At 35.4% G+C, this 21,279-nt stretch overlaps 1 protein-coding gene and 22 non-coding genes across 23 annotated transcripts in view; 22 read left to right on the plus strand and 1 right to left on the minus strand.

Moving 5' to 3' along the window:
- The window catches only part of LOC134842826 (neo-calmodulin-like), a 212,006-nt gene that overhangs the window by 136,452 nt on the left and 54,275 nt on the right, over positions 1-21,279 (minus strand). The window lies entirely within an intron of this gene.
- Trnac-gca (transfer RNA cysteine (anticodon GCA)) lies at positions 229-299 on the plus strand. The gene has a single exon. It is a non-coding gene; the product is annotated as a tRNA-Cys (tRNA).
- On the plus strand, positions 1,091-1,161 carry Trnag-gcc (transfer RNA glycine (anticodon GCC)). The gene has a single exon. It is a non-coding gene; the product is annotated as a tRNA-Gly (tRNA).
- Positions 1,954-2,024, plus strand: Trnag-gcc (transfer RNA glycine (anticodon GCC)). The gene has a single exon. It is a non-coding gene; the product is annotated as a tRNA-Gly (tRNA).
- Positions 5,102-5,172, plus strand: Trnag-gcc (transfer RNA glycine (anticodon GCC)). The gene has a single exon. It is a non-coding gene; the product is annotated as a tRNA-Gly (tRNA).
- On the plus strand, positions 6,249-6,319 carry Trnag-gcc (transfer RNA glycine (anticodon GCC)). Its single transcript has one exon. It is a non-coding gene; the product is annotated as a tRNA-Gly (tRNA).
- Trnag-gcc (transfer RNA glycine (anticodon GCC)) lies at positions 7,924-7,994 on the plus strand. Its single transcript has one exon. It is a non-coding gene; the product is annotated as a tRNA-Gly (tRNA).
- Trnag-gcc (transfer RNA glycine (anticodon GCC)) lies at positions 9,049-9,119 on the plus strand. Its single transcript has one exon. It is a non-coding gene; the product is annotated as a tRNA-Gly (tRNA).
- On the plus strand, positions 9,635-9,705 carry Trnag-gcc (transfer RNA glycine (anticodon GCC)). The gene has a single exon. It is a non-coding gene; the product is annotated as a tRNA-Gly (tRNA).
- On the plus strand, positions 10,818-10,888 carry Trnag-gcc (transfer RNA glycine (anticodon GCC)). The gene has a single exon. It is a non-coding gene; the product is annotated as a tRNA-Gly (tRNA).
- Trnag-gcc (transfer RNA glycine (anticodon GCC)) lies at positions 11,367-11,437 on the plus strand. The gene has a single exon. It is a non-coding gene; the product is annotated as a tRNA-Gly (tRNA).
- On the plus strand, positions 11,916-11,986 carry Trnag-gcc (transfer RNA glycine (anticodon GCC)). Its single transcript has one exon. It is a non-coding gene; the product is annotated as a tRNA-Gly (tRNA).
- Trnag-gcc (transfer RNA glycine (anticodon GCC)) lies at positions 12,209-12,279 on the plus strand. The gene has a single exon. It is a non-coding gene; the product is annotated as a tRNA-Gly (tRNA).
- Positions 12,502-12,572, plus strand: Trnag-gcc (transfer RNA glycine (anticodon GCC)). Its single transcript has one exon. It is a non-coding gene; the product is annotated as a tRNA-Gly (tRNA).
- On the plus strand, positions 13,042-13,112 carry Trnag-gcc (transfer RNA glycine (anticodon GCC)). The gene has a single exon. It is a non-coding gene; the product is annotated as a tRNA-Gly (tRNA).
- Positions 15,694-15,764, plus strand: Trnag-gcc (transfer RNA glycine (anticodon GCC)). The gene has a single exon. It is a non-coding gene; the product is annotated as a tRNA-Gly (tRNA).
- Positions 16,561-16,631, plus strand: Trnag-gcc (transfer RNA glycine (anticodon GCC)). Its single transcript has one exon. It is a non-coding gene; the product is annotated as a tRNA-Gly (tRNA).
- Trnag-gcc (transfer RNA glycine (anticodon GCC)) lies at positions 18,305-18,375 on the plus strand. Its single transcript has one exon. It is a non-coding gene; the product is annotated as a tRNA-Gly (tRNA).
- Trnag-gcc (transfer RNA glycine (anticodon GCC)) lies at positions 19,488-19,558 on the plus strand. The gene has a single exon. It is a non-coding gene; the product is annotated as a tRNA-Gly (tRNA).
- Trnag-gcc (transfer RNA glycine (anticodon GCC)) lies at positions 20,037-20,107 on the plus strand. The gene has a single exon. It is a non-coding gene; the product is annotated as a tRNA-Gly (tRNA).
- Positions 20,330-20,400, plus strand: Trnag-gcc (transfer RNA glycine (anticodon GCC)). The gene has a single exon. It is a non-coding gene; the product is annotated as a tRNA-Gly (tRNA).
- Positions 20,623-20,693, plus strand: Trnag-gcc (transfer RNA glycine (anticodon GCC)). The gene has a single exon. It is a non-coding gene; the product is annotated as a tRNA-Gly (tRNA).
- On the plus strand, positions 21,163-21,233 carry Trnag-gcc (transfer RNA glycine (anticodon GCC)). The gene has a single exon. It is a non-coding gene; the product is annotated as a tRNA-Gly (tRNA).

Genomic DNA, 21,279 nt, shown 5'->3' on the forward strand with positions numbered 1-21,279 from the left:
GGTGCAAAGCAGGAAAGCAGAAAAATTTTCCTAGAAAAGCGCAATCTTATTTTTTTGTGATTTCCCACTGTTCCATTTTCAAATAAGACGAAAAAAAACTTTAAAAAAATAGCTGAATTTTAAATCTCAAATGAAACGAAACATTCATGATTTTGATTCAAAGCTTTAATGAAAAAAATGAAAGGAAGAGCAAAACTTTGTTGGAACAATTAAAACAGTTTAAATCAAGCATCGGTGGTTCAGTGGTAGAATTGACGCCTGCAACGCGATAGACCCGGGTTCGATTCCCGGCAGATGCATAGCAGAAAAAATTTCCTAGGAAAGAGCAGTCTTAACCTTTTGTAACTTATTATTGTTCCACTGTCAAAAAAGAAAACTACCCAAATGAATAGCTGAAGTTCAAAACTCAAATGAAATGAATCATTCATGATTTTGATTCGAAAATTTGGTGAAAATTGAAATGAAGAACAAAATTTTTGTTCAAACGATTAAAACAGATAAAAATCAAGCATGGCCGGTTCAGTTGTAGCATTGTCTTCTTCCACGCGATAGACCATGGTTCAATTCCCGGGCGATGCAAAGCAGAAAAGCAAAAACATTTTCTAGAAAAGCGCAATTTTACTTTTTTTCAATTTTTTCTGTGCCACTGTCAAAAAAGAGGAAAACTACTCAAATAATTAGCTGAATTCGAAACCTCAATTGAATTGAAACAAAGTTTTCATGTTTTTGATTCGAAACTTTGATGAAAAAAATAGAATGAAGAGGAAAACTTTGTTGGAACGATTAAAACAGAATAAATCAAACATCGGTGGTTCAGTCGTAGAGCTGTCTCCTGCCACGCGACAGATTCGGGTTCGATTCCCCTCCGGTGCAAAGCAGGAATGCAGAAAAATTTTCCTAGAAAAGCGCAAAGTTAAATTTTTTCAACTTCCTACTGTTCCACTGTCAAAAAAGAGGAGAACTAACAAATAGCTGACTTTTACAACTCAAATAAAATAGGTCATTCAGGGTTTTGATTCGCAAGTTTAACGAAAAATTGAAATGAAGAACAAAGTTTGTGTTCAAACGATTAAAACAGATAAAAAATCAAGCATCGGTGGTTCAGTGTTAGAATTGTCGCCTGCCACGCGATAGACCCGGGTTCGATTCCCGGCCGATACATAGCAGAAAACATTTCCTAGGAAAGAGCAGTCTTAACCTTTTGTAACTTATTATTGTTCCACTGTCAAAAAAGAAAACTACTCAAATGCATAGCTGAAGTTCAAAACTCAAATGAAATGAATCATTCATGATTTTGATTCGAAAATTTGGTGAAAATTGAAATGAAAAACAAAATTTTTGTTCAAACGAATAAAACAGATAAAAATCAAGCATGGCCGGTTCAGTTGTAGCATTGTCGCCTTCCACGCGATAGACCATGGTTCAATTCCCGGGCGATGCAAAGCAGAAAAGCAAAAACATTTTCTAGAAAAGCGTAATTTTACGTTTTTTCAACTTTTTACTGTGCCACTGTCAAAAAAGAGGAAAACTACTCAAATAATTAGCTGAATTCGAAACCTCAATTGAATTGAAACAAAGTTTTCATGTTTTTGATTCGAAACTTTGATGAAAAAAATAGAATGAAGAGGAAAACTTTGTTGGAACGATTAAAACAGAATAAATCAAACATCGGTGGTTCAGTCGTAGAGCTGTCTCCTGCCACGCGACAGATTCGGGTTCGATTCCCCTCCGGTGCAAAGCAGGAATGCAGAAAAATTTTCCTAGAAAAGCGCAAAGTTAAATTTTTTCAACTTCCTACTGTTCCACTGTCAAAAAAGAGGAGAACTAACAAATAGCTGACTTTTACAACTCAAATAAAATAGGTCATTCAGGGTTTTGATTCGCAAGTTTAACGAAAAATTGAAATGAAGAACAAAGTTTGTGTTCAAACGATTAAAACAGATAAAAAATCAAGCATCGGTGGTTCAGTGTTAGAATTGTCGCCTGCCACGCGATAGACCCGGGTTCTATTCCCGGCCGATACATAGCAGAAAACATTTCCTAGGAAAGAGCAGTCTTAACCTTTTGTAACTTATTATTGTTCCACTGTCAAAAAAGAAAACTACTCAAATGCATAGCTGAAGTTCAAAACTCAAATGAAATGAATCATTCATGATTTTGATTCGAAAATTTGGTGAAAATTGAAATGAAAAACAAAATTTTTGTTCAAACGAATAAAACAGATAAAAATCAAGCATGGCCGGTTCAGTTGTAGCATTGTCGCCTTCCACGCGATAGACCATGGTTCAATTCCCGGGCGATGCAAAGCAGAAAAGCAAAAACATTTTCTAGAAAAGCGTAATTTTACGTTTTTTCAACTTTTTACTGTGCCACTGTCAAAAAAGAGGAAAACTACTCAAATAATTAGCTGAATTCGAAACCTTAATTGAAATGAAACAAGGTTTCAAGATTTTGATTCGAAGCTTTGATGAAAAAAATGGAATGAAGAGCAAAACTTTGTTGAAACGATTAAAACAGTATAAATCAAGCATCGGTGGTCAGTCCTAGAATTGTCTCCTGCCACGCGACAGACCCGGGTTCGATTCCCGGCCGATGCAAAGCAGCAAAGCAAAAAATTTTGCCGGAAAAGCGCAAACTTAAGGTTTTGCGTTTATTACTGCTCCACTGTCAAAAAGAGGGAAAATACTGAAATATTCAGCTGAATTCAAAACCACAATTAGAATGAAACAAAGTTTTCATGATTTTGTTCAAAGTTTTGATGAAAAAGTTGGTTTGAAATGCAAAACTTTGTTCAGACGATTAAAATAGTGTAAATAAAGCATCGCTGGTTCAATGGTAGAATTTTCGCCTGCCACGCGATAGACCCGGTTTCGATTCCCGATCGATGTATAGCAGAAAAAATTTCCTAGGAAAAAGCAGTCTTAAGCTTTTGTAACTTTTTTTTGTACCACTGTCAAAAAAGAAGAAAACTACTCAAATAAATAGCTGTATTTTAAAACTCAAATGAATTGAATCATTCAAGATTTCGATTCAAAATATTGTTAGGAAACTGAAACGAAGGGCAAAGTTTTTGTTCAAACAGTGAACAACTTAATTCAAGCAGCAGTGGTTCAGTGGCAGGATTGTCGCCTGCAAAGCAAAATACCCGTGTTCGAGTCCCGGCCGATGCAGCGCAGAGAGTTTTACTAGAAAAGTGCAAGTTTAAGATTCTGTAATTTTTACTGTCCACTGTCAAAAAGAAGAAAAATACTGAAATATTCAGCTGAATTCAAAACCTCAATTAGAATGAAACAAAGTTTTCATGATTTTGTTCAAAGTTTTGATGAAAAAGTTGGATTGAAGAGCAAAACTTTGTTCAGACGATTAAAATAGTGTAAATTAAGCATCGCTGGTTCAATAGTAGAATTTTCGCCTGCCACGCGATAGACCCAGTTTCGATTCCCGACCGATGCATAGCAGAAAAAATTTCCTAAGAAAAAGCAGTCTTAAACTTTTGTAACCTTTTACTCACTGTCAAAAAAGAGAAAAACTACTCAAATAAATAGCTGTATTTTAAAACTCAAATGAATTGAATCATTCAAGATTTCGAGTCAAAATATTGTTAGGAAACTGAAACGAAGGGCAAAGTTTCTGTTCAAACAGTGAACAATTTAATTCAAGCAGCAGTGGTTGAGTGGCAGGATTGTCGCCTGCAAAGCAAAATACCCGTGTTCGAGTCCCGGCCGATGCAGCGCAGAGAGTTTTACTAGAAAAGTGCAAATTTAAGATTCTGTAATTTTTACGGTCCACTGTCAAAAAGAGGAAAAATACTGAAATATTCAGCTGAGTTCAAAATCCCAATTAGAATGAAACAAAGTTTTCATGCTTTTGTTCGAAGTTTTGATGAAAAGATTGGATTGAAGAGCAAAACTTTGTTCAGACGGTTAAAATAGTGTAAATCAAGCATCGGTGGTTCAGTGGTAGAATTGTCCCCTGCCACGCGATAGACCCGGTTTCGATTCCCGTCCGATGCAAATCAGAAAAGCAGAAAAATTTTGCCAGAAAAGCGCAAACTTAAATTTTTGCAACTTTTTACTGTTCCACTGTCAAAAAAGAGGAAACTACTGAAGTGTTCAGCTGAATTCAAAACCTCAGTTAGAATGAAACAAATTTTTCATGATTTTACTCGAAGTTTTGAAGAAAAAATTAGATTGAAGAACAAAACTTTGTTCAAACGATTAAAATAGTCTAAATCAAGCATCGGTGGTTCAGTGGTAGAATTGTCGCCAGCCACGCGATAGACCCGGGTCCGATTTCCGGCCGATACATAGCAGAAATTATTTCCGTGGAAAGAGCAGTCTTAAACTTTTGTAACTTGTTACTGTTCCACTGTCAAAAAAGAGGAAAACTACTCAATTGAATAGCTGAAGTTCAAAACTCAAATGTAATGAATCATTCATGATTTTGATTCAAAAACTTGGTGAAAGATTGAAATGAAGAGCAAAATTTTTGTTCAAACGATTAAAACAGATAAAAATCAAGCATCGGTGGTTCAGTTGTAGCATTTTCGCCTTCCACGCAATAGACCATGGTTCGATTCCCGGGCGATGCAAAGCAGAAAAGCAGAAAAAGTTTTCTAGAAAAGCGCCATTTTACGTTTTTTCAATTTTTATTGTGCCACTGTCAAAAAAGAGGAAAACTAATCAAATAATTAGCTGGATTGGAAACCTTAATTAAAATTAAACAAAGTTTTTATGACTTTGATTAAACGCTTTGATGAAAAACTTGGATGATAGAGCAAAACTTTGTTCAAACTATCAAAACAGATCACATCAAGCATCGGTGGTTCAGTCGTAGAATTGGCGCCTGCCACGCGATAGACCCGATTTCGACTCCCGTCCGATGCAAATCAGAAAAGCAGAAAAAATTTGCCAGAAAAGCGCAAACTTAAATTTTTGCAACTTTTTTTCCACTGTCAAAAAAAGGAAACTTCTGAAATGTTCAGCTGAATTCAACCTCAATTAGAATGAAACAAATTGTTTATGATTTTGTTCGAACTTTCGAAAAAAAATTAGATTGAAGAACAAAACTTTGTTCAAACGATTAAAATAGTGTAAATCAAGCATCGGTGGTTCAGTGGTACAATTGTCGCCTGCCACGCGATAGACCCGGGTCCGATTCCCGGCCGATGCATAGCAGAAAAGCAGAAAAATTTAGCCGGAAAAGCGCAAATTTGAATTTTTGCAACTTTTTACTGTTCCACTGTCAAAATAGAGGAAACTACTGAAATATTCAGCTGAATTCAACCTCAATTAGAATGAAACAAATTTTTCATAATTTTGTTCGAAATTTCGAAGAAAAAATTGGATTGAAGAGCAAAACTTTGTTCAAACGATTAATATAGTGTAAATCAAGCATCGGTGGTTCAGTGGTAGAATTGTCGCCTGCCACGCGAAATACCCGGGTTCGTTTCCCGGCAGATGCATAGCAGAAAAATTTTCCTAGGAAAGAGCAGTCTTAACCTTTTGTAACTTATTACTGTTCCACTGTCTAAAAAGAAAACTACTCGAATAAATAGCTGAAGTTCAAAACTCAAATGTAATGAATCATTCATGATTTTGATTCAAAAACTTGGTGAAAGATTGAAATGAAGAGCAAAGTTTTTGTTCAAACAATTAAAACAGATAAAAATCAAGCATCGGTGGTTCAGTTGTAGCATTTTCGCCTTCCACGCAATAGACCATGGTTCGATTCCCGGGCGATGCAAAGCAGAAAAGCAGAAAAAGTTTTCTAGAAAAGCGCCATTTTACGTTTTTTCAATTTTTATTGTGCCACTGTCAAAAAAGAGGAAAACTACTCAAATAATTAGCTGGATTGGAAACCTTAATTAAAATTAAACAAAGTTTTTATGACTTTGATTAAACGCTTTGATGAAAAACTTGGATGGTAGAGCAAAACTTTGTTCAAACTATCAAAACAGATCACATCAAGCATCGGTGGTTCAGTCGTAGAATTGGCGCCTGCCACGCGATAGACCCGATTTCGACTCCCGTCCGATGCAAATCAGAAAAGCAGAAAAAATTTGCCAGAAAAGCGCAAACTTAAATTTTTGCAACTTTTTTTCCACTGTCAAAAAAAGGAAACTACTGAAATGTTCAGCTGAATTCAACCTCAATTAGAATGAAACAAATTGTTTATTCGAACTTTCGAAGAAAAAATTAGATTGAAGAACAAAACTTTGTTCAAACGATTAAAATAGTGTAAATCAAGCATCGGTGGTTCAGTGGTACAATTGTCGCCTGCCACGCGATAGACCCGGGTCCGATTACCGGCCGATGCATAGCAGAAAAGCAGAAAAATTTAGCCGGAAAAGCGCAAATTTGAATTTTTGCAACTTTTTACTGTTCCACTGTCAAAATAGAGGAAACTACTGAAATATTCAGCTGAATTCAACCTCAATTAGAATGAAACAAATTTTTCATAATTTTGTTCGAAGTTTCGAAGAAAAAATTGAATTGAAGAGCAAAATTTTGTTCAAACGATTAAAATAGTGTATAACAAGGATCGGTGGTTCAGTGGTAGAATTGTCGCCTGCCACGCAATAGACTCGAGTTCGATTCCCGGCCGATACATAGCAGAAAAAAATTCCTAGGAAAGAGCAGTCTTAAAGTTTTGTTACTTATTACTGTTCCACTGTCAAAAAAGAGGAAAACTACTCAAATAATTAGCTGAATTGGAAACCTCAATTAAAATTAAACGAAGCTTTCATGGTTTTGATTAAACGCTTTGATGAAAAACTTGGATGATAGAGCAAAACTTTGTTCAAACTATCAAAACAGATTACATCAAGCATTGGTGGTTCAGTCGTAGCATTGTCGCCTTCCACGCGATAGACCATGGTTCAATTCCCGGGAGATGCAAAGCAGAAAAGAGGAAAAACTACCACTGTCAAAAAAGAGGAAAACTACTCAAATAATTAGCTGAATTCGAAACCTCAATTGAAATGAAACAAGGTTTCAAGATTTTGACTTGAAGCTTTGATGAAAAAAAATGGAATGAAGAGCAAAACTTTGTTGGAACGATTAAAACAGTATAAATCAAGCATCGGTGGTTCAGTCCTAGAATTGTCTCCTGCCACGCGACAGACACGGGATCGATTCCCGGCCGATGCAAAGCAGCAAAGCAAAAAACTTTGCCGGAAAAGCGCAAACTTAAATTTTTGCGTTTTTTACTGCTCCACTGTCAAAAAAGAGGAAACTACTAAAATATTCAGCTGAGTTCAAAACCTCAATTAGACTGAAACAAAGTTTTCATGATTTTGTTTAAAGTTTTCATGAAAAAGTTGGATTGAAGAGCAAAACTTTGTTCAGACGATTAAAATAGTGTAAATCAAGCATCGCTGGTTCAATAGTAGAATTGTCGCCTGCCACGCGATAGATCCGGTTTTGAGTCCCAACCGATGCATAGCAGAAAGAATTTCCTAGGAAAAAGCAGTCTTAAACTTTTGTAACTTTTTACTGTACCACTGTCAAAAAAGAGGAAAACTACTCAAATAAATAGCTGTATTTTAAAACTCAAATGAATTGAATAATTTAAGACTTCGAATCAAAATATTGTTGAAAAACTGAAACGAAGGGCAAAGTTTTTGTTCAAACACTGAACAACCTAATTCAAGCATCAGTGGTTCAGTGGTAGGATTGTCGCCTGCAAAGCAAAATACCCGTGTTCGAACCCGGCCAATGCAGCGCAGAGAGTTTTACTAGAAATGCGCAAGTTTAAATTTCTGTAATTTTTACTGTTCCACTGTCAAAAAAGAGAAAACTACTAAAATATTCAGCTGAATTCAACCTCAATTAGAAAGAAACAAATTTTTCATGATTTTGTTCGAAGTTTCGAAGAAAAAATTGGATTGAAGTGCAAAACTTTGTTAAAACGATTAAAATAGCATCGGTGATTCAGTGGTAGAATTGTCGCCTGCCACGCGATAGAACCGGGTTCGATTCACGGCCGATGCAAAGCAGCAAAGCAAAAAATTTCGCCGGAAAAGCGCAAACTTGAATTTTTTCATTTTTTTACTGTTCCACTGTCAAACAAGAGGAAATCACCAAAATATTCAGCTGAGTTCAAAACCTCAATTAGACTGAAACAAAGTTTTTATGATTTTATTCAAAGTTTTGATGAAAAAAATGGATTGAAGAGCAAAAATTGGTTCAAACAATTAAAATAGTGTTAATCATGCATCGCTGGTTCAGTGATAGAATTGTCGCCAGCCACGCTATAGACCCGGGTTTGATTCCCGGCCGATGCAAAGTAGGAGAGCCAAAAATTTTGCCGGAAAAGCTCAAGATTAAATTTTTTCAGTTTTTTACTGTTCCACTGTGAAAAAAGAGGAAACTACCAAAATATTCAGCTGATTTCAAAACCTCAATTAGAGTGAAACAAAGCTTTCATGATTTTGTTCAAAGTTTTGATGAAAAAAATGGATTGAAGAGCGAAACTTTCTTCAAACAATTAAAATAGTGTTAAGCAAGCATCGCTGGTTCAGAGGTAGAATTGTCGCCTGCCAGGCGATAAACCCGACTTCGATTCCCGGCCGATGCAAAGCAGAAACAATTTCCTAGTAAAGAGCAGTCTTAAACTTTTGTAACTTATTACTGTTCCACTGTCAAAAAAGAAGAAAACTACTCAAATAAATAGCTGAAGTTCAAAACTCAAATTAAATGAATCATTCTTGATTTTGATTCGAAACTTTGGTGAAGAAATGAAATGAAGAACAAAGTTTTTGTTCAAACGATTAAAACAGTTAAAAATCAAGCGTCGGTGGTTCAGTTGTAGCATTGACGCCTTCGACGCGCAGATTGTTTTCTTAGAAAAGCGCAAACTTAAACTTTTGTAATTTTTTACTGTTCCACTAACAAAAAAAGGGAAAAATTACCCAAATAATTAGCTGAATTCGAAACTTCAGTTAAAATGAAACAAAGTTTTCATGATTTTGATTCAAAGCTTTGATGAAAATAATTGGATGATAGAGCAAAACTTTGCTGGAACAATAATAGCAGTTAAAATCAAGCATCGGTGGTTCAATGGTAGAATTGTCGCCTGCCACGCGATAGACCCGAGTTCGATTCCCGGCCGAAGCAAAGCAGCAGATCAAAAAATTTTGCCAGAAAAGCGCAAACCTAAATTTTTTCAACTTTTTACTGTTCCACTGTCAAAAATTAGGAAACTACCAAAATATTCAGCTGAATTCAAAACCTCAATTAGACTGAAACAAAGCTTTCATGATTTTTCTCAAAGTTTTGATGAAAAAAATGGATTGAAGAGCAAAAATTGGTTCAAACAATTGAAATAGTGTTAATCAAACATCAGTGGTTCAGTGATAGAATTTTCGCCTGCCACGCTATAGACCCGGGTTCGATTCCCGGCCGATGCAAAGTAGGAGAGCCAAAAATTTTGCCGGAAAAGCTCAAACTTAAATTTTTTCAATTTTTTACTGTTCCACTGTGAAAAAAGAGGAAACTACCAAAATATTCAGCTGAGTTCAAAACCTCAATTAGAGTGAAACCAAGTTTTCATAATTTTGTTCAAAGTTTTGATGAAAAAAATGGATTGAAGAGCGAAACTTTCTTCAAACGATTAAAATAATGAAAATCCAGCATCGGTGGTTCAGTGGTAGAATTGTCGCCTGCCACGCGATAAACCCGGCTTTGATTCCCGGCCGATGCAAAGCAGAAAAAAATTTCCTGGGAAAGAGCAGTCTTAAACTTTTGTAACTTATTATTGTTCCACTGTCAAAAAAGAAGAAAACTACTCAAATAAATAGCTGAAGTTCAAAACTCAAATTAAATGAATCATTTTTGATTTTGATTCGAAACTTTGGTGAAGAAATGAAATGAAGAACAAAGTTTTTGTTCAAACGATTAAAACAGTTAAAAATCAAGCATCGGTGGTTCAGTTGTAGCATTGACGTCTTCCACGCGCAGATTGTTTTCCTAGAAAAGCGCAAACTTAAACGTTTGTAATTTTTTACTGTTCCACTAACAAAAAAAGGGAAAAATTACCCAAATAATTAGCTGAACTCAAAACTTCAGTTAAAATGAAACAAAGTTTTCATGATTTTGATTCAAAGTTTTGATGAAAATAATTGGATGATAGAGCAAAACTTTGCTGGAACAATTATAGCAGTTAAAATCAAGCATCGGTGTTTCAGTGGTAGAATTATCTCCTGCCACGCGACAGACCCAGGTTCGATTCCCGGCCGGTGCAAAGCAGGAGAGCCAAAAACTTTGCCGGAAAAGCGCAAACTTAAGTTTTTCGTTTTTTTTACTGTTCCACTGTCAAAAAAGAGGAAACTACCAAAATATTCAGGTGAGTTCAAAACCTGATTTCGATTCCCGTCCGATGCAAATCAGAAAAGCAGAAAAATTTTGCCAGAAAAGCGCAAACTTAAATTTTTGCAACTTTTCACTGTTCCACTGTCAAAAAAAAAAACTACTGAAATATTCAGCTGAATTCAACCTCAATTAGAGTGAAACAAATTTCTCATGATTTTGTTCAAAGTTTTGAGGAAAAAATTGGATTGAAGAGCAAAACTTTGTTGAAACGATTAAAATAGTGTAAATCAAGCATCGCTGGTTCAGTGGTAGAAGTGTCGCCTCCCACGCGATTACCCAAATAATTAGGGAAAAAATAGGGAAAAATTACCCAAATAATTAGCTGAATTCGAAACTTCAGTTAAAATGAAACAAAGTTTTCATGATTTTGATTCAAAGCTTTGATGAAAACAATTGGATGATAGAGCAAAACTTTGCTGGAACAATAATAGCAGGTAAAATCAAGCATCGGTGGTTCAATGGTAGAATTATCGCCTGCCACGCGATAGACCCGAGTTCGATTCCCGGCCGATGCAAAGCAGCAGATCAAAAAATTTTGCCAGAAAAGCGCAAACCTAATTTTTTTCATTTTTTTACTGTTCCACTGTCAAAAATTAGGAAACTACCGAAATATTCAGCTGAATTCAAAACCTCAATTAGAATGAAACAAATTTTTCATGATTTTGTTCAAAACCGCAATTAGAATGAAACAAATTTTTTTTGATTTTGTTCAAAGTTTTGAACAAAAAAGTGGATTGAAGAGCAAAACTTTGTTGAAACGATTAAAATAGTGTAAATCAAGCATCGCTGGTTCAGCGGTAGAAGTGTCGCCTCCCACGCGATTACCCAAATAATTAGGGAAAAAATAGGGAAAAATTACCCAAATAATTAGCTGAATTCGAAACTTCAGTTAAAATGAAACAAAGTTTTCATGATTTTGATTCAAAGCTTTGATGAAAACAATTGGATGATAGAGCAAAACTTTGCTGGAACAATAATAGCAGTTAAAATCAAGCATCGGTGGTTCAATGGTAGAATTATCGCCTGCCACGCGATAGACCCGAGTTCGATTCCCGGCCGATGCAAAGCAGCAGATCAAAAAATTTTGCCAGAAAAGCGCAAACCTAATTTTTTTCATTTTTTTACTGTTCCACTGTCAAAAATTAGGAAACTACCGAAATATTCAGCTGAATTCAAAACCTCAATTAGAATGAAACAAATTTTTCATGATTTTGTTCAAAACCGCAATTAGAATGAAACAAATTTTTTTTGATTTTGTTCAAAGTTTTGAACAAAAAAGTGGATTGAAGAGCAAAACTTTGTTGAAACGATTAAAATAGTGTAAATCAAGCATCGCTGGTTCAGCGGTAGAAGTGTCGCCTCCCACGCGATTACCCAAATAATTAGGGAAAAAATAGGGAAAAATTACCCAAATAATTAGCTGAATTCGAAACTTCAGTTAAAATGAAACAAAGTTTTCATGATTTTGATTCAAAGCTTTGATGAAAACAATTGAATGATAGAGCAAAACATTGCTGGAACAATAATAGCAGTTAAAATCAAGCATCGGTGGTTCAATGGTAGAATTGTCGCCTGCCACGCGATAGACCCGAGTTCGATTCCCGGCCGATGCAAAGCAGCAGATCAAAAAATTTTGCCAGAAAAGCGCAAACCTAAATTTTTTCATTTTTTTACTGTTCCACTGTCAAAAATTAGGAAACTACCGAAATATTCAGCTGAATTCAAAACCTCAATTAGACTGAAACAAAGTTTTCATGATTTTGTTTAAAGTTTTGATGAAAAAAATGGATTGAAGAGCAAAAATTGGTTCAAACAATTGAAAAAGTGTTAATCAAGCATCAGTGGTTCAGTGATAGAATTGTCGCCTGCCACGCTATAGACCCGGGTTCGATTCCCGGCCGATGCAAAGTAGGAGAGCCAAAAATTTTGCCGGAAAAGCTCGAACTTAAATTTTTTCAATTTTTTACTGTTCCACTGTGAAAAAAGAGGAAACTACCAAAATATTCAGCTGAGTTCAAAACCTCAATTAGAGTGAAACAAAGTTTTCATAATTTTGTTCAAAGTTTTGATGAAAAAAATGGATTGAAGAGCGAAACTTTCTTCAAACGATTAAAATAATGAAAATCCAGCATCGGTGGTTCAGTGGTCGAATTGTCGCCTGCCACGCGATAAACCCGGCTTTGATTCCCGGCCGATGCAAAGCAGAAAAAAATTTCCTGGGAAAGAGCAGTCTTAAACTTTTGTAACTTATTACTGTTCCACTGTCAAAAAAGAAGCAAACTACTCAAATAGATAGCTGAAGTTCAAAACTCAAATTAAATGAATCATTTTTGATTTTGATTCGAAACTTTGGTGAAGAAATGAAATGAAGAACAAAGTTTTTGTTCAAACGATTAAAACAGTTAAAAATCAAGCATCGGTGGTTCAGTTGTAGCATTGACGCCTTCCACGCGCAGATTGTTTTCCTAGAAAAGCGCAAACTTAAACTTTTGTAATTTTTTACTGTTCCACTAACAAAAAAAGGGAAAAATTACCCAAATAATTAGCTGAATTCGAAACTTCAGTTAAAATGAAACAAAGTTTTCATGATTTTGATTCAAAGCTTTGATGAAAATAATTGGATGATAGAACAAAACTTTACTGGAACAAATATAGCAGTTAAAATCAAGCATCAGTGGTTCAGTGGTAGAATTATTGCCTGCCATGCGATAGACCCGGGTTCGATTCCCGGCCGATGCAAAGCAGGAGAGCCAAAAACTTTGCCGGAAAAGCGTAAAATTAAGTTTTTTCGTTTTTTTTACTGTTCCACTGTCAAAAAAGAGGAAACTACCAAAATATTCAGGTGAGTTCAAAATCTGATTTCGATTCCCGTCCGATGCAAATCAGAAAAGCAGAAAAATTTTGCCAGAAAAGCGCAAACTTAAATTTTGCAACTTTTCACTGTTCCACTGTCAAAAAAGAGAAAACTACTGAAATATTCAGCTGAATTCAACCTCAATTAGAGTGAAACAAATTTCTCATGATTTTGTTCAAAGTTTTGATGAAAAGATTGGATTGAACAGCAAAACTTTGTTGAAACGATTAAAATAGTGTAAATCAAGCATCGCTGGTTCAGTGGTAGAAGTGTCGCCTCCCACGCGATAGACGCATGTTCGCTTCCCGGCCGATGCATAGCAGAAAAATTTTCCTAGGAAAGAGCAGTCTTAAACTTTTGTAACTTATTACTGTTCCACTGTCAACAAAGAGGAAAACTACTCAAATAAATAGCTGTATTTTAAAACTCAAATGAATTGAATCTTTCATGATTTTGATTCAAAATATTGTTAAAAAATTGAAATGAAGGGCAAAGTTTTTGTTCAAACGGTGAACAGCTTAATTCAAGCATCAGTGGTTGAGTGGCCGGATTGACGCCTGCCAAGCAATATACCCGTGTTCGAGTCCCGGCCGATGCAGCTTTGTTCAAACTATCAAAATCGACTACATCAAGCATCGGTGGTTCAGTCGTAGAATTGTCGCCTGACACGCGATAGACCCGATTTCATTTCCCGTCCGATGCAAAGCAGTAAAGCAGAAAACTTATGCCGGAAAATCACAAATTTAAATTTCTGCAATTTTTCACAGTTCCACTGTCAAAAAAGAGGAAACTAATGAACTATTCAGCTGAATTCAAAACCTCAATTAGAATGAAACAAATTTTTCATGATTTTGTTCGAAATTTTGGAGAAAAAACTGGATTGAAGAGCAAAACTTTATTCAAACGATTAAAATAGTGTAAATCAAGCATCGCTGGTTCAGTGGTAGAATTGTCGCCTCCCACGCTATAGACGCATGTTCGCTTCCCAGCCGATGCATAGCTGAAAAAATTTTCTAGGAAAGAGGGGTTTTAAACTTTTGTAACTTATTACTGTTCCACTGTCAAAAAAGAGAAAACTACTGAAATATTCAGCTGAATTCAACCTCAATTAGAGTGAAACAAATTTCTCATGATTTTGTTCAAAGTTTTGATGAAAAAATTGGATTGAAGAGCAAAACTTTGTTGAAACGATTAAAATAGTGTAAATCAAGCATCGCTGGTTCAGTGGTAGAAGTGTCGCCTCCCACGCGATAGACGCATGTTCGCTTCCCGGCCGATGCATAGCAGAAAAATTTTCCTAGGAAAGAGCAGTCTTAAACTTTTGTAACTTATTACTGTTCCACTGTCAACAAAGAGGAAAACTACTCAAATAAATAGCTGTATTTTAAAACTCAAATGAATTGAATCTTTCATGATTTTGATTCAAAATATTGTTAAAAAATTGAAATGAAGGGCAAAGTTTTTGTTCAAACGGTGAACAGCTTAATTCAAGCATCAGTGGTTCAGTGGCCGGATTGACGCCTGCCAAGCAATATACCCGTGTTCGAGTCCCGGCCGATGCAGCTTTGTTCAAACTATCAAAATCGACTACATCAAGCATCGGTGGTTCAGTCGTAGAATTGTCGCCTGACACGCGATAGACCCGATTTCATTTCCCGTCCGATGCAAAGCAGTAAAGCAGAAAACTTATGCCGGAAAATCACAAATTTAAATTTCTGCAATTTTTCACAGTTCCACTGTCAAAAAAGAGGAAACTAATGAACTATTCAGCTGAATTCAAAACCTCAATTAGAATGAAACAAATTTTTCATGATTTTGTTCGAAATTTTGGAGAAAAAACTGGATTGAAGAGCAAAACTTTATTCAAACGATTAAAATAGTGTAAATCAAGCATCGCTGGTTCAGTGGTAGAATTATCGCCTCCCACGCGATAGACGCATGTTCGCTTCCCGGCCGATGCATAGCAGAAAAAATTTTCTAGGAAAGAGCGGTTTTAAACTTTTGTAACTTATTACTGTTCCACTGTCAAAAAAGAGGAAAACTACTCAAATAAAGAGCTGAAGTTCAAAAATCAAATGAAATGAATCATTCATGGTTTTGATTCAAAAATTTAGTGAAAATTTGAAATGAAGAGCAAAATTTTTAAACCGATGTTAAAACAGATAACAATCAAGCATCGGTGGTTCAGTTGTAGCATTGACGCTTTTCACACGATAGACCATGGTTTAATTCCCGAGCGATGCAAACCAGAAAAGCAAAAAAATATTCTAGAAAAGCGCAATTTTACATTTTTCAATTTTTTACTGTGCACTGTCAAAAAAGAGGAAAACTACTAAAATAATTAGCTTGAATTCGAAACCTCAATTGAAACGAAACAAATTTTTTATGATTTTGATTCAACGCTTTGTTGAAAACTTGGATGATAGAGCAAAACTTTGCTGGAACGATTATAGCACTTTGAATAAAGCATCGGTGGTTCAGTGGTAGAATTGTCGCCTGCCACGCGATAGACCCGGGTTCGATTCCCGGCCGCTGCAAAGCTGCAAAGAAAAAAATTATGCCGGAAAAGCGAAAACTTAAATTTCTGCAACGTTTTACTGTTCCACTGTCAAAAAAGGGGAAACTACTGAAATTTTCAGCTGAATTCAAAACCTCAATTAGAATGAAACAAATTTTTCATGATTTTACTCGAAGTTTCGAAGAAAAAAGTGGATTGAAGAGCAAAACTTTATTCAAACGATTAAAATAGTGTAAACCAAGCATCGGTGGTTCAGTGGTAGAATTGTCGCCTGCACCCTATAGACCCGGGTTCGATTCCCGGCCGATGCATAGCAGAAAAAATTTCATAGGAAAGAGCAGTCTTAAACTTTTATAACTGATTACTGTTCAACTGTCAAAAAAGAAGAAAACTACTCAAATAAAGAGCTGAAGTTCAAAACTCAAATGAAATGATTTAGATTTTGATTCGAAAATTTATTGAAAAACTGAAATGAAGAGCAAAGTTTTTGTTCAAACGATTAAAACAGATAAAAATCAAGCATCGGTGGTTTAGTTGTAGCATTGACGCCTTCCACGCGATAGACCATGGTTCGATTCACGGGCGATGCAAAGCAGAAAAGCAGAAAATTTTTTCTAGAAAAGCGCATTTTTACGTTTTCCAAGTTTTTACTGTGCCACTGTCAAAAAAAAAAGGAAAACTACTAAAATAATTAGCTGAATTCGAAATATCATTTAAAATGAAACAAATTTTTTATGATTTTTATTCAACGCTTTGTTGAAAACTAGGATGATAGAGCAAAACTTTGCTGGAACGATTATATCAGTTCAAATAAAGCATCGGTGGTTCAGTGGTAGAATTGTCGCCTGCCACGCGATAAACCCGGGTTCGATTCCCGGCCGATGCAAAGCAGCAAAGCAAAAATTTTTGCCGGATAAAGCGCAAACCTAAATTTTTTCATTTTTTTACTGTTCCACTGTCAAAAATGAGGATACTACCGAAATATTCAGCTGAGTTCAAAACCTCAATTAGACTGTAACAAAGTTTTTATGATTTTGTTCAAAGTTTTGATGAAAAAAACGGATTGAAGAGCGAAACTTTCTTCAAACGATTAAAAAAGTGTTAAGAAAGCGTCGCTGGTTTAGTGATAGAATTGTCGCCTGGCACGCGATGGACCCGGGTTTGATTCTCGGCCGATGCATAGCAGAAAAAGTTTCCTAGGAAAAAGCAGTCTTAAACTTTTGTATTTTATTACTGTTCCACTGTCAAAAAAGAGGAAAATTGCTCAAATGAATTGAATCAAAACATTGTTAAAAAAATGAAACAAAGGGCAAAGTTTTTGTTCAAACGGTAAACAAATTATTTCAAGCAGCAGTGGTTCAGTGGCAGGATTGTCGCCTGCCAAGCGATATACCCATGTTTGAGTCCCGGCCGATGCAGCGCAGAGAGTTTTAATAGAGAAGCGCAAGTTTAAGCTTTTGTAATTTTTACTGTCCACTGTCAAAAAGAGGAAAAATACTGAAATATTCAGCTGAATTCAAAACCTCAATTAGAATGAAACAAAGTTTTCATGTTTTTGTTTAAAGTTTTGATGAAAAAGTTGGATTGAAGAGCAAAGCTTTGTTCAAACTATCAAAATCGACTACATCAAGCATCGGTGGTTCAGTCATAGAATTGTCGCCTGACACGCGATAGACCCGATTTCAATTCCCGTCCGATGCAAAGCAGTAAAGCAGAAAATTTATGCCGGAAAATCACAAATTTAAATTTCTGCAACTTTTCACTGTTCCACTGTCAAAAAAGAGGAAACTAATGAACTATTCAGCTGAATTCAAAACCTCAATTAGAATGAAACAAATTTTTCATGATTTTGTTCGAAGTTTTGGAGAAAAAACTGGATTGAAGAGCAAAACTTTATTCAAACGATTAAAATAGTGTAAATCAAGCATCGCTGGCTCAGTGGTAGAATTGTCGCCTCCCACGCGATAAACGCATGTTCGCTTCCCGGCCGATGCATAGCAGAAAAAATTTCCTAGGAAAGAGCGGTCTTAAACTTTTGTAACTTATTACTGTTCCACTGTCAAAAAAGAGGAAAACTACTCAAATAAAGAGCTGAAGTTCAAAAATCAAATGAAATGAATCATTCATGGTTTTGATTCAAAAATTTAGTGAAAAGTTGAAATGAAGAGCAAAATTTTCAAACCGATGTTAAAACAGATAAAAATCAAGCATCGGTGGTTCAGTTGTAGCATTGACGCTTTTCACACGATAGACCATGGTTGATTCCCGAGCGATGCAAAGCAGAAAAGCAAAAAAATATATTCTAGAAAAGCGCAATTTTACGTTTTTCAATTTTTTACTGTGCACTGTCAAAAAAGAGGAAAACTACTAAAATAATTAGCTTGAATTCGAAACCTCGATTAAAACGAAACAAATTTTTTATGATTTTGATTCAACGCTTTGTTGAAAATTTGGATGATAGAGCAAAATTTTGCTGGAACGATTTTGTTCAAAGTTTTGATGAAAAAAATGGATTGAAGAGCGAAACTTTCTTCAAACGATTAAAATAATGAAAATCCAGCATCGGTGGTTCAGTGGTAGAATTGTCGCCTGCCACGCGATAAACCCGGCTTTGATTCCCGGCCGATGCAAAGCAGAAAAAAATTTCCTGGGAAAGAGCAGTCTTAAACTTTTGTAACTTATTATTGTTCCACTGTCAAAAAAGAAGAAAACTACTCAAATAAATAGCTGAAGTTCAAAACTCAAATTAAATGAATCATTTTTGATTTTGATTCAAAACTTTGGTGAAGAAATGAAATGAAGAACAAAGTTTTTGTTCAAACGATTAAAACAGTTAAAAATCAAGCATCGGTGGTTCAGTTGTAGCATTGACGTCTTCCACGCGCAGATTGTTTTCCTAGAAAAGCGCAAACTTAAACGTTTGTAATTTTTTACTGTTCCACTAACAAAAAAAGGGAAAAATTACCCAAATAATTAGCTGAACTCAAAACTTCAGTTAAAATGAAACAAAGTTTTCATGATTTTGATTCAAAGTTTTGATGAAAATAATTGGATGATAGAGCAAAACTTTGCTGGAACAATTATAGCAGTTAAAATCAAGCATCGGTGTTTCAGTGGTAGAATTATCTCCTGCCACGCGACAGACCCAGGTTCGATTCCCGGCCGGTGCAAAGCAGGAGAGCCAAAAACTTTGCCGGAAAAGCGCAAACTTAAGTTTTTCGTTTTTTTACTGTTCCACTGTCAAAAAAGAGGAAACTACCAAAATATTCAGGTGAGTTCAAAACCTGATTTCGATTCCCGTCCGATGCAAATCAGAAAAGCAGAAAAATTTTGCCAGAAAAGCGCAAACTTAAATTTTTGCAACTTTTCACTGTTCCACTGTTAAAAAAAAAAAACTACTGAAATATTCAGCTGAATTCAACCTCAATTAGAGTGAAACAAATTTCTCATGATTTTGTTCAAAGTTTTGAGGAAAAAATTGGATTGAAGAGCAAAACTTTGTTGAAACGATTAAAATAGTGTAAATCAAGCATCGCTGGTTCAGTGGTAGAAGTGTCGCCTCCCACGCGATTACCCAAATAATTAGGGAAAAAATAGGGAAAAATTACCCAAATAATTAGCTGAATTCGAAACTTCAGTTAAAATGAAACAAAGTTTTCATGATTTTGATTCAAAGCTTTGATGAAAACAATTGGATGATAGAGCAAAACTTTGCTGGAACAATAATAGCAGTTAAAATCAAGCATCGGTGGTTCAATGGTAGAATTATCGCCTGCCACGCGATAGACCCGAGTTCGATTCCCGGCCGATGCAAAGCAGCAGATCAAAAAATTTTGCCAGAAAAGCGCAAACCTAATTTTTTTCATTTTTTTACTGTTCCACTGTCAAAAATTAGGAAACTACCGAAATATTCAGCTGAATTCAAAACCTCAATTAGAATGAAACAAATTTTTCATGATTTTGTTCAAAACCGCAATTAGAATGAAACAAATTTTTTTTGATTTTGTTCAAAGTTTTGAACAAAAAAGTGGATTGAAGAGCAAAACTTTGTTGAAACGATTAAAATAGTGTAAATCAAGCATCGCTGGTTCAGTGGTAGAAGTGTCGCCTCCCACGCGATTACCCAAATAATTAGGGAAAAAATAGGGAAAAATTACCCAAATAATTAGCTGAATTCGAAACTTCAGTTAAAATGAAACAAAGTTTTCATGATTTTGATTCAAAGCTTTGATGAAAACAATTGAATGATAGAGCAAAACATTGCTGGAACAATAATAGCAGTTAAAATCAAGCATCGGTGGTTCAATGGTAGAATTGTCGCCTGCCACGCGATAGACCCGAGTTCGATTCCCGGCCGATGCAAAGCAGCAGATCAAAAAATTTTGCCAGAAAAGCGCAAACCTAAATTTTTTCATTTTTTTACTGTTCCACTGTCAAAAATTAGGAAACTACCGAAATATTCAGCTGAATTCAAAACCTCAATTAGACTGAAACAAAGTTTTCATGATTTTGTTTAAAGTTTTGATGAAAAAAATGGATTGAAGAGCAAAAATTGGTTCAAACAATTGAAAAAGTGTTAATCAAGCATCAGTGGTTCAGTGATAGAATTGTCGCCTGCCACGCTATAGACCCGGGTTCGATTCCCGGCCGATGCAAAGTAGGAGAGCCAAAAATTTTGCCGGAAAAGCTCGAACTTAAATTTTTTCAATTTTTTACTGTTCCACTGTGAAAAAAGAGGAAACTACCAAAATATTCAGCTGAGTTCAAAACCTCAATTAGAGTGAAACAAAGTTTTCATAATTTTGTTCAAAGTTTTGATGAAAAAAATGGATTGAAGAGCGAAACTTTCTTCAAACGATTAAAATAATGAAAATCCAGCATCGGTGGTTCAGTGGTAGAATTGTCGCCTGCCACGCGATAAACCCGGCTTTGATTCCCGGCCGATGCAAAGCAGAAAAAAATTTCCTGGGAAAGAGCAGTCTTAAACTTTTGTAACTTATTACTGTTCCACTGTCAAAAAAGAAGCAAACTACTCAAATAGATAGCTGAAGTTCAAAACTCAAATTAAATGAATCATTTTTGATTTTGATTCGAAACTTTGGTGAAGAAATGAAATGAAGAACAAAGTTTTTGTTCAAACGATTAAAACAGTTAAAAATCAAGCATCGGTGGTTCAGTTGTAGCATTGACGCCTTCCACGCGCAGATTGTTTTCCTAGAAAAGCGCAAACTTAAACTTTTGTAATTTTTTACTGTTCCACTAACAAAAAAAGGGAAAAATTACCCAAATAATTAGCTGAATTCGAAACTTCAGTTAAAATGAAACAAAGTTTTCATGATTTTGATTCAAAGCTTTGATGAAAATAATTAGATGATAGAACAAAACTTTACTGGAACAAATATAGCAGTTAAAATCAAGCATCAGTGGTTCAGTGGTAGAATTATTGCCTGCCATGCGATAGACCCGGGTTCGATTCCCGGCCGATGCAAAGCAGGAGAGCCAAAAACTTTGCCGGAAAAGCGTAAAATTAAGTT

This window comes from Symsagittifera roscoffensis, chromosome 3, assembly GCF_963678635.1.
Source record: "Symsagittifera roscoffensis chromosome 3, txSymRosc1.1, whole genome shotgun sequence".
NCBI classification, from domain to species: domain Eukaryota; kingdom Metazoa; phylum Xenacoelomorpha; order Acoela; family Convolutidae; genus Symsagittifera; species Symsagittifera roscoffensis.